The following is a 9,166-nucleotide window of genomic DNA, read 5'->3' as shown; positions in this document are numbered from 1 at the left end:
CTCTATACATAGAGTTTATGCATAGAGCTATATGAATCTAGCTGAATGCATGAATTAAGATCTATGCATAAAGCTTAATACATAATGTTTTATGTATAAATCTTATGGATGAGCTTTATGCATAAGGCTTCACATGCGTTATGTTTTTATGCATAAAGCTTTTTTTGATGTAGAGTGCCTTGCATGGATGGAGAGCATAAGCTTTTTGAATGTTTATACTCTCTTATACATATAACATATATTTCTTATGCTCTGTTTTTCTATGCATAAGGTATTCTCTTTATTCATAGAGTTTATATATGTTATCAAGGTAAGATCTCTTATCCATGTAAAACAAGATCATGTTTATTACACCATTGGGTGATGGGATTAAGGGTTAGCATAGTGCATAAGGCTTATAGCATAAGACTTATGCATATGGCTTATGGATAGAGCTTATGCATAAGTCTTGCATAGAGCTTATGCATAAGACTTATGCATAGAGCTTATGCATAAGACTTATGCATATGGCTTATGCATAGAGCGTATGCATAAGACTTATGCATAGAGCTTATGCATAAGACTTATGCAGTTGGCTTATGCATAGAGCTTATGCATAAGTCTTGCAGCCTTATTATGCAAGCTTATACTTAAGGCTTGCAAGCCTTACTATGCATACGATTGCATAAATCTTATTCATAAAGCTTGCATAAGACTTATGTATAGAGCATTACACATAAGCTTATGTATAGATCATTATGCATAGGCTTTATGCATAAGACTCTATGCGTTTAGCTTTAGGTATAGGCTTCTATGCATAGAGCTCAATGTGTAGGCTCTATTTACAGAATCTATGCATATAGATTTTTGCATAAGGCCTTTATAAATAGCTATTTATGAATAGAGATAGCTTCTCTCTCCATCCTTGTTCTAATTACCTTCTTAATTTTGTATGGAGAGAAGATAAGCTAATGTATAAGTTATTTTTAAAATCTCCCTCAACGGCTGGGGAAAAGAAGCCCGTTTGACGCTTTTTTTTATATTTTTAAAGTCTCCCTCAACGGCTGGGGAAAAGAAGCCCGTTTGACGCTTTAAATGTTATTTTTTAAAATCTCCCTCACGGCTGGGGAAAAGAAGCCCTGTTTTATGATTTACATAATGCTTTGTGTAATGCATAATGATTTGTATTTAATGAGTTGCATATACATGTTATCCTGCTAGATGGGGCCTCTCAATCTTGAAGAGAGAATAGCGTGTCCATGCATGCGCTGTAAGTACCAAATCTTTCGAAAACGAAGGATTTGCAACCAGCGTGTTCATGACGCTGGCATATTTCCAATGGAGCGCTTGCAAAATTTATGACTTCAATCGTACGACCAAGCAAGTGTGCAGCCGCATCTTGATAACATTGCGCGTGTGAATTCTCGTCCCCAACAAAGGATGAGGATATCGCAGGAGGGAGTGACAGATGGAGCTCAATTAACAGCACCCGAGGGAATGGAAGAAGGTCAGGAAATAGAAGAAGGTCCAATGGAAGAAATGTTGGATGCCTTCATCGAGCAACAAGAAGCTCTCTTCGAGGAGCATGAACATGAAGATCATCAACCACGACATTCTCAACGGTCAAATTATGAACCAGAGGAAGAGGCCATGCGTAAACTTGCACGCCTTCCATTATACAATGGTGCCAACATATCTGTATTGCGTGCATCTCTTACGATGCTAAATTTGCAGTCAATTTTTGGATGGTCTAATACAAGTGTCACTGAACTATTCAAGTAAGGACTTTTTTTGGAGATTACACCTACTGTTGAAATGATAAATTATCAACTTGTATTTGAGAAAATCTTAATAGTAACGATCAGATATTGCCATACTTGCAGGCTTTTGAAAGACCAGATATTGCCCCCTGGCAACGAGATGCCTCCATCTCGTGCAGATGCCAAGAAGTTATTGAAATCCATAGGCATGGATTACAATAATATTCATGCTTGTCGCAATGATTGTTGCCTCTTCCGCCATGAATATGAGCATTTGCAAGAATGTCCCCATTGTGGCTCTAACAGATATAGAGAAGATGTTTAGGGGGAAGCTGTCCCGGTAAAGGTTCTCAGGCACTTTCCAATCATCCCTAGAATAAAAAGCATGTTCAGGTGCAAATCTATAGCAAGCTTGATGACATGGCATGCCACAACTCGATCCACAGATGAAGTGATGCGTGTGCCTGCTGATTCATCCGCATGGAGACACATTGAAGAGAAATGGCCGGCTTTTAAGGAAGAACCTCGAAACCTCCGTCTTGGCCTAGCAATGGATGGTGTAAACCCTTTTGGTTTAAGGAGCCTTCACAAAGAACAAGAGAAGAGGTCTTTGAAGGCAGCCTTCACAAAGAACAAGAAAAGAGGCGTGAAGCAATTATACAGATTGAAATTTCATGACTGGCACAAGATGCTCCAAGTAAGTATGAATTTTGACTGTGGATTTTTCCTTCCTAAATTGTAATCTGTGCTAGACTAATGAGCATATTGTCATCTTTTCAGTTCATACTACCTACTAGCATTTCTCATGTTGTAAGTAAGGGCATGATGGATTGTAACTTGGTGAGTTTGTGAGGTATTTTCCACAACATTACATGTGAAGTGTATCCATATATTACAAGCTTTCCAAATATGCTAAGATGGTATTTTTTACCTTTTTAGATATGTGAGCTCCAAAGAAATAGTTCTAATCATGCTTGTGTTATGTCAGTGGAGGTGGTTTGTTTGGTGGAGGAGATATTTTCATGTTCTATCCTCACAATGCAGCTACATCTCATAGTGCATTTGGTAGATGAGATTGCATTATGCGACATTGTACATGCACGATGGATGTTCTTTCTTGAGTGCTTCATGAAGACCTTGAAGGGCTTCACTAGGCAAAATGCAAGACCTGAAGGTAGTATGGCTGAGGGTTGGTTGATACAATAGTCAGTTGTACCTATTTCTGAGTTTCTTGTCCAGTTGGATAGATCTCTCCCCCGAATGTGGAGAGATGAGGAAGATATCAGGATGACCTCTATTGTGCCTCACGGAAAAGGATGGAGCAAAGTGATGGATAGTGAAATGATTAATAACTTTAATCATTTTTGATGGCTCAATGGTGATGTGATGAAGAAATGGGTAGAAAGATATGAGCATGCAAAGGCAAACAGACAAAGAGAAAAGGCAAGCTTTCATACACAACATGGACCTTGTGTGCCATACCCCCATCATCTAACAACACTCCTAAAGGATATGGATGTCAATTTGCTACATGAGGAAATGGAGAGAGTAAAGAGAGACGAGGACATGTGTATCACATGTCAAGAATGGGATATGGTTGAGGATGCCTATCAAAGGTATCTTATCTTGATTAGTATTTTGCATAAGATAAAATCATTCAATGAAATCAATCTCTTATCCAATTGCTTTTGTCCTGACGTAGTGTACTATATTCAATGCTATATGGTGTGAGGGGAAGCATTTTCGGACCCAACTGATTGATGGTAAAGAGAAACACACAAGATTGCGATGTCATGCTAGCTTTGAGGGATGCAATAGAGCCATGGATGATTATTGTGGCATAATCCAAGATATTATCAAGCTTGAATTTCAAAGCTTCTTTCTGTATGTTTTGGATGTGAAGTGGTTCAAGGATGTGGGGAAAAGAGGCCCATATGCAACTATAAGGCACCATGCAAGTGGATTTATAATTATTGACTCCACAAAGTTTTGTCAAAGTACGAAGGGCACACTAGTTTTACCATGGACATCATGCATCCACCAACCTCCTTGGTGTTGGATCCCTTTCTTAAGCAACAAAGTAACATGAAAATCTATTACACCTAGCATACTCAACACATATTTTAATGCATTACTTATCTCTAATAATGTCATTGACAACGTAAAGAAATATAAATCATTGAGTGTTTGTTTCTTTTATAGGTTATATTCAACCCGCATGTGGACAATAATATATGGTGGTTTGTCATCCCATTATGCCATGTTCCAAAGCAATGTATAGAACATTTACTAAATGTAATATGGAGTGAGTGGAGGATGATCATGGCAATGGAATATAGGTGAAGAGGTGGATCATGAGACAAGAGATACAAATGAGCATGAAGAGATGAGACCACTATTGGTGATGATTTTCACGAGCACAATAACACTTCAAATGGGATGGATGTATTTGTCAAATTTCACATTCAAAATGTAGATATTGAAGTGGATATTTTGGCAAGGGTGGATTTCATTGAGGATGAGATCGAAACATAGGCCTCATTGTATCAATTTTAATTACTTGGCACTGACCAAATATATTGTACATTGTCTCATTCTCTTCAAAAGCAAATCAATGTTCAACTGTTTACATTGTTAATTGTTGTGAGTCCACGTTAGTTTCAATGTCATCTACTTCTATGTGAGCATTATGAACAATTTATTATAGAATTTGCCATGTTTAAAAGACAACGAACTGCAGTATGATTATAAAAGTGCTCTTTGTACCGCGCGTCTATAAGTGCAGTTTTGACGGGAATATAAATGCGTATTTCTGACGAGAAAATAGATGCGCTCAATAGGCGCCCGTAATTGAACCAATATAGCCATGATTATAGACGGGCCCATCAATTTTCGCATCAAAAAAATGCGGCTCCCAACCCTTTGTGTTGTTGTGTTTGCAGATGGATTTGGATTAAAGGGAGGTGCAACGAGGCTTTCAATAGCTAGCATTAAGGATGAACACTTGTTGTATGCTCCTTAGAATTGTAGAATGCTCAATAACAAATCCGCTCTATCTAAGAAAGCATCAATGACTGTCCAAGTAGACAAAAACTACAAGACAAATTCATCGTCACACTATGTCCATTGCTTTCTCAAAATTCATGATACGTTTTTTACCTCAATCAACTAAAGATGGGAACTGTTGCTCAATAGCAAATGCGCTCTTTCTAAGAAAGGATCGATGACTGTTCAAGTAGACAAGAACTACAAGACAAATTCATCTTCACACTGTGTCCATTGCTTTCTCTTCAATTGGCTAAAGATGGGAACTGTGCACTATGCTTGGCTATTGTAGACATATCCCACCTGCATCTTGCATTGATCATCCACATGAAGTCGAAAAAACGATTTCTCAAAAGGTCCCAAAGGCACATTGGCATTGTCCAAAGTTACTCAACACGACCTATAAAGCACATGATGTGGATCACCAATAGTAGAATATGCAGTTGCACATACCTAGAACTCCTCCAATGATGGATGGTACTAGGAATTTTGTGTTGGAGCTTCATAATTGAATTGCTTTATAGATCTAGTAAATCCATGAACTTCATATTCTAGAATTGAGAGATGTGCTGCTGGCTGGCAGGAGCGGCTCTATCCGGCCGAAAACCATGAATCGCTTTCTAGATCTAGTATATCCATGAACTTCATATTCAAGAATTGACAGATGTTGTGCTAGCATAGAGTTGACATAAAAAATAGTGGACGCTTTAAATTTTGCAACATCAAAATCCTCTGTAAGCCTCCTTTCCTTGGCAAGTGAAATAAGGTCAAAGATTTTATCCTCCTCTTCAGCTTGTGTTTCAACTAGAGGGAGTTTGGGGCCCTTGCTTGAAGGTTCATCTTCACCACTGGGATCTTTCGAGTTTGCATGAAGAAATAGATATGCACGAAATGCAACATAGAGCTCGATCATCATGCAATCCACGTTGTGAAAACTGGTGGATATTTTGTCAAAACCAACTTGACTTCCTTTTGGTTTGGGAATATGTACCATCCTTTCTTGATATTGGTGGCTATTTCAGATGGTGTAATAGCCAAGCCGACATAGTGAACATACTTCATAGAATCACATTGCATAATTTGTTGACCAATGATGTCGCTGAATTTCTCCCACTCTTCCTGTAGTGTGGTCAAAACAAGAGACATAATAGTATCTTTCAGAACAAATGGCACATTGAACATAGGGTACACATTGTCAATGTAATCCTCTTTGCCTGCCCTGTTCAACAAATCATACAGTCTCTCCTTTGGTGAAGGCTCATCCCTCACTTCCTCCAAAAGAAAATCATCTTTATCATTATCAGGGTTGTAACCCTAGAAAGACCTACCAATACTCGACATTTTTTACAAATATATGAGTTAAATGATGGAGTCAGCACAATTGTGTTGAGTGTGGTAATAATCCTTCTATGAAACATGTGCTTAATAATCCAATAAGACAAGATTAAATTCAAAAACCATTTGTGTGTCATCACCTACGGAGCAAAAATATAGATTCAATCATGGCAAACATTCCTAAATAGCTGCAAATCCATAGTACCTCTTACTGGGGAAAAAAACATGAAACATTCGTATAATCTACTTGAAAATTTCTTGATGTATATATCTTCTTATGACATGTAGTCCATATTCCAAACAAAGAATAATTTTTAAAAACCATTTGTGTCTCATCGCTCACAGAGAGAAGAGACAAATCCATTAAGAGAAAAGGCCCATGTTTGCTTCATGAGCAGTGAAACCATAATTCAAGAAAACATTCGTTCCAAAAATCCTTGCAGCAAAAATTTCAAGAGAACATTTTAAGAAGGCTATGAAGATCATTGAAATTTCTTAGATAAAGGGAATTAGAAGGGATCAGAAAGATTGTGCAATTGTCAAGGAAATATTGATTCGAAGCAAAATTAATTGTCTCATCACCCACGGAGTGAAGAGAGGGATCCGTTCATGGCAAAGTCCCCTCTTCACTCTGTGGACGGAGACACAAAATATCTAAAAAACTTTCTAAGTTGCATCAAATTTTCCTACAGCAAACTTTTTTTGTCATTGCTTTCTAAATTTGAAGCTTATGCTTTTAAAGGCATGTTATCCAAGCTTTTTAAACTTACAATCATACTCTTTTGTCACCCACGGAGCTAGGACGGACTTTTTCCCTTGAAGAAAAAGGCTCTTCATTCCATGAGCGATAAAGCACATTATTGCTCATTCTAAATCAAATAATTTTACATTGTTTTTGCTGATATTTGAAGCACATGTTAGTTCAATTTTGCAGAAGTCTATTGCATGGGTTGTAAATATGTTTCCAAGTGTCTTATCACTCGCAAAGCGAAGAGAGGCTTTTGCCCTTAAGAAAAAGGCCTCTTTGCTCCGTTGGTGGGCGATGGCACAATGTTCCTTCTTTCTTTTCCAGTAGTATCTCATTTCTTTGAAGCACATATTTTTGCAATTGGATGAATTTTGTACAAGTGGTTTGCATAGTGTGTTTTCACCCACAAAGCAAATAGGAGCTTTTGCCATGAAAGAAAATTATTTTTCGCTTTATTGGTGACCAGATACACAATTTGTTTCCTTTTCATTGCAAGTTTTTAAGATTTGTATTTATTTATCATTTTGTTTAATAGATATGGCTCAGACAAAGCAAACCATGCCGATAATGACTAAAGAGGAGAAAAAAATTGCAAGAACTAAATTGGAGGAAGAAAAGAAAAATCACAAATCTCAAGAAAAAGAAAAGATGCAAGTTTCTGTTGGTGGCAAAAGCAAAATGAAAGCAAGATCCCACCTTCTCCATCAATAGAAGTTATTCAAGGAGATTAGGGATACACAAACAGCTTTGGAAGGGCCCCTCTCATGAGGGTCATTAGAGACATTTCCCTAAGAGTTAGATGCCAATTTAGATGCCGAACTAGAGCTATTCTCTATCGTCATGAAGCTCTTGAGGATTTCTAATTGATTATTTGAATGATAGCAATATATATGCACCTACTAGAAGGGTGACACTGATGGATAAGGATATGGTTGTGGTTAGCAGGGTAAGATATAGATTTGGAACTATTCTTAAGCCTTTACCCATGAGAGATATTAAAGCCTTGAAAATCCTCACTATCTCTTCTACTTTGAAAAGAACCATTGGACTCAAAGTTGAGGATATAATTGAGAATATCCCTGGCTCTTCCAAAGTACACAAGGTTACAAGCTGAAAGAGAAAAGAAAGTGAGAGCTTGAAAAGAAGAAAGAAAAAGAGAAAGAATTCAAATCTCAAGAAGACATAATGCAAGATGAAACGTCTAGGTTGGAGAAGGAAAACAATGTGAGGATTGATAAGATTCCATGTCAACTTATTTGCAACATCTTCTCATCTACTGAGAAAGAGGACTACCTTCATATTATATATATGCTTAGGTCTAAGCTTAAGGTACACATGTCCCTTTGTTTTTCCTCTATTGATAGTTTCATGAGTATTAACACACATATTGAATGTGATGATTTTGTTTTGCACATCATTATTAAAGAATTTGCTAGTTAGCCAAGTAGAGGATATTTTTGTTTGTGACCATTAACGAGTTTACAGCTTGTAAACTTGTCTATCAAGTCATAATACATCTTACACTACTTTGAGCAAATGAAAAATACTACTCAATTTGTCATGTTACCTTTTGTGGAGAAGTAAGCCACCATCATATTCCTTCATGTTTATTTATTCCATTCCATGTTTTAATTGTTGACATTTACAATGTGCTTCTTAAAAATTTTGTAGATGTCAGTGGAGTCTTTGTGTTGTTAACTTGCCAAAGAAAATTGCAATTCGCATGAATAGTTTGCTTGGCATTCATGGTCAAGTAAAACTATAAGCGTTTCTCTTCCTTTTCTATTATCATTAGTGTTTTATAATAACTTGTATTCTTTTCATTGAAAACCATAAGTTCTTGTATTTCAAATCTTATACTTGTAAGTCATATATAACAAAATGCAAATAATTTAGCTAACAAGATACTCCTTTCTACTTACAATTACATGGAAGGCAAGTCTATTGGCGGAGATGGATGTCTTGTGGAGTGTAGACATGTTTCACAATGGAAACGAGATCTCCATTGCTCAGTTTCTTGAATCATTTGAAAGTGCTCCATCACATATGATTGTGGAACTCAGTGTGTCCCAATTGCCAAAGGTTGTAGAAAAATTTGATCACCCTTTTAATTGTCTCTCCAACACAAGCACCATTAGTGTTCCTTCTATTGTGAAGCAATATCTTCTCTATCTCATCTCTTGGTCTTCTTTGTTACACCGTCATCAAAGTGAGGTTCAAAAAAGCTAAAGAAAGGGAGCAAAAATTCTAATGCGCTTGGGTCAAATGAAGCAAATAGAGAAGAGAGATGGTAGGGACA

The sequence above is a fragment of the Cibotium barometz genome, chromosome 29 (genome assembly GCF_041138505.1).
Source record: "Cibotium barometz isolate CiBa-2024 chromosome 29, ASM4113850v1, whole genome shotgun sequence".
Classification (NCBI taxonomy): domain Eukaryota; kingdom Viridiplantae; phylum Streptophyta; class Polypodiopsida; order Cyatheales; family Cibotiaceae; genus Cibotium; species Cibotium barometz.
The sequence above is the reverse complement of the archived record's forward strand: the minus strand, read 5'-3'. Positions refer to the sequence as shown.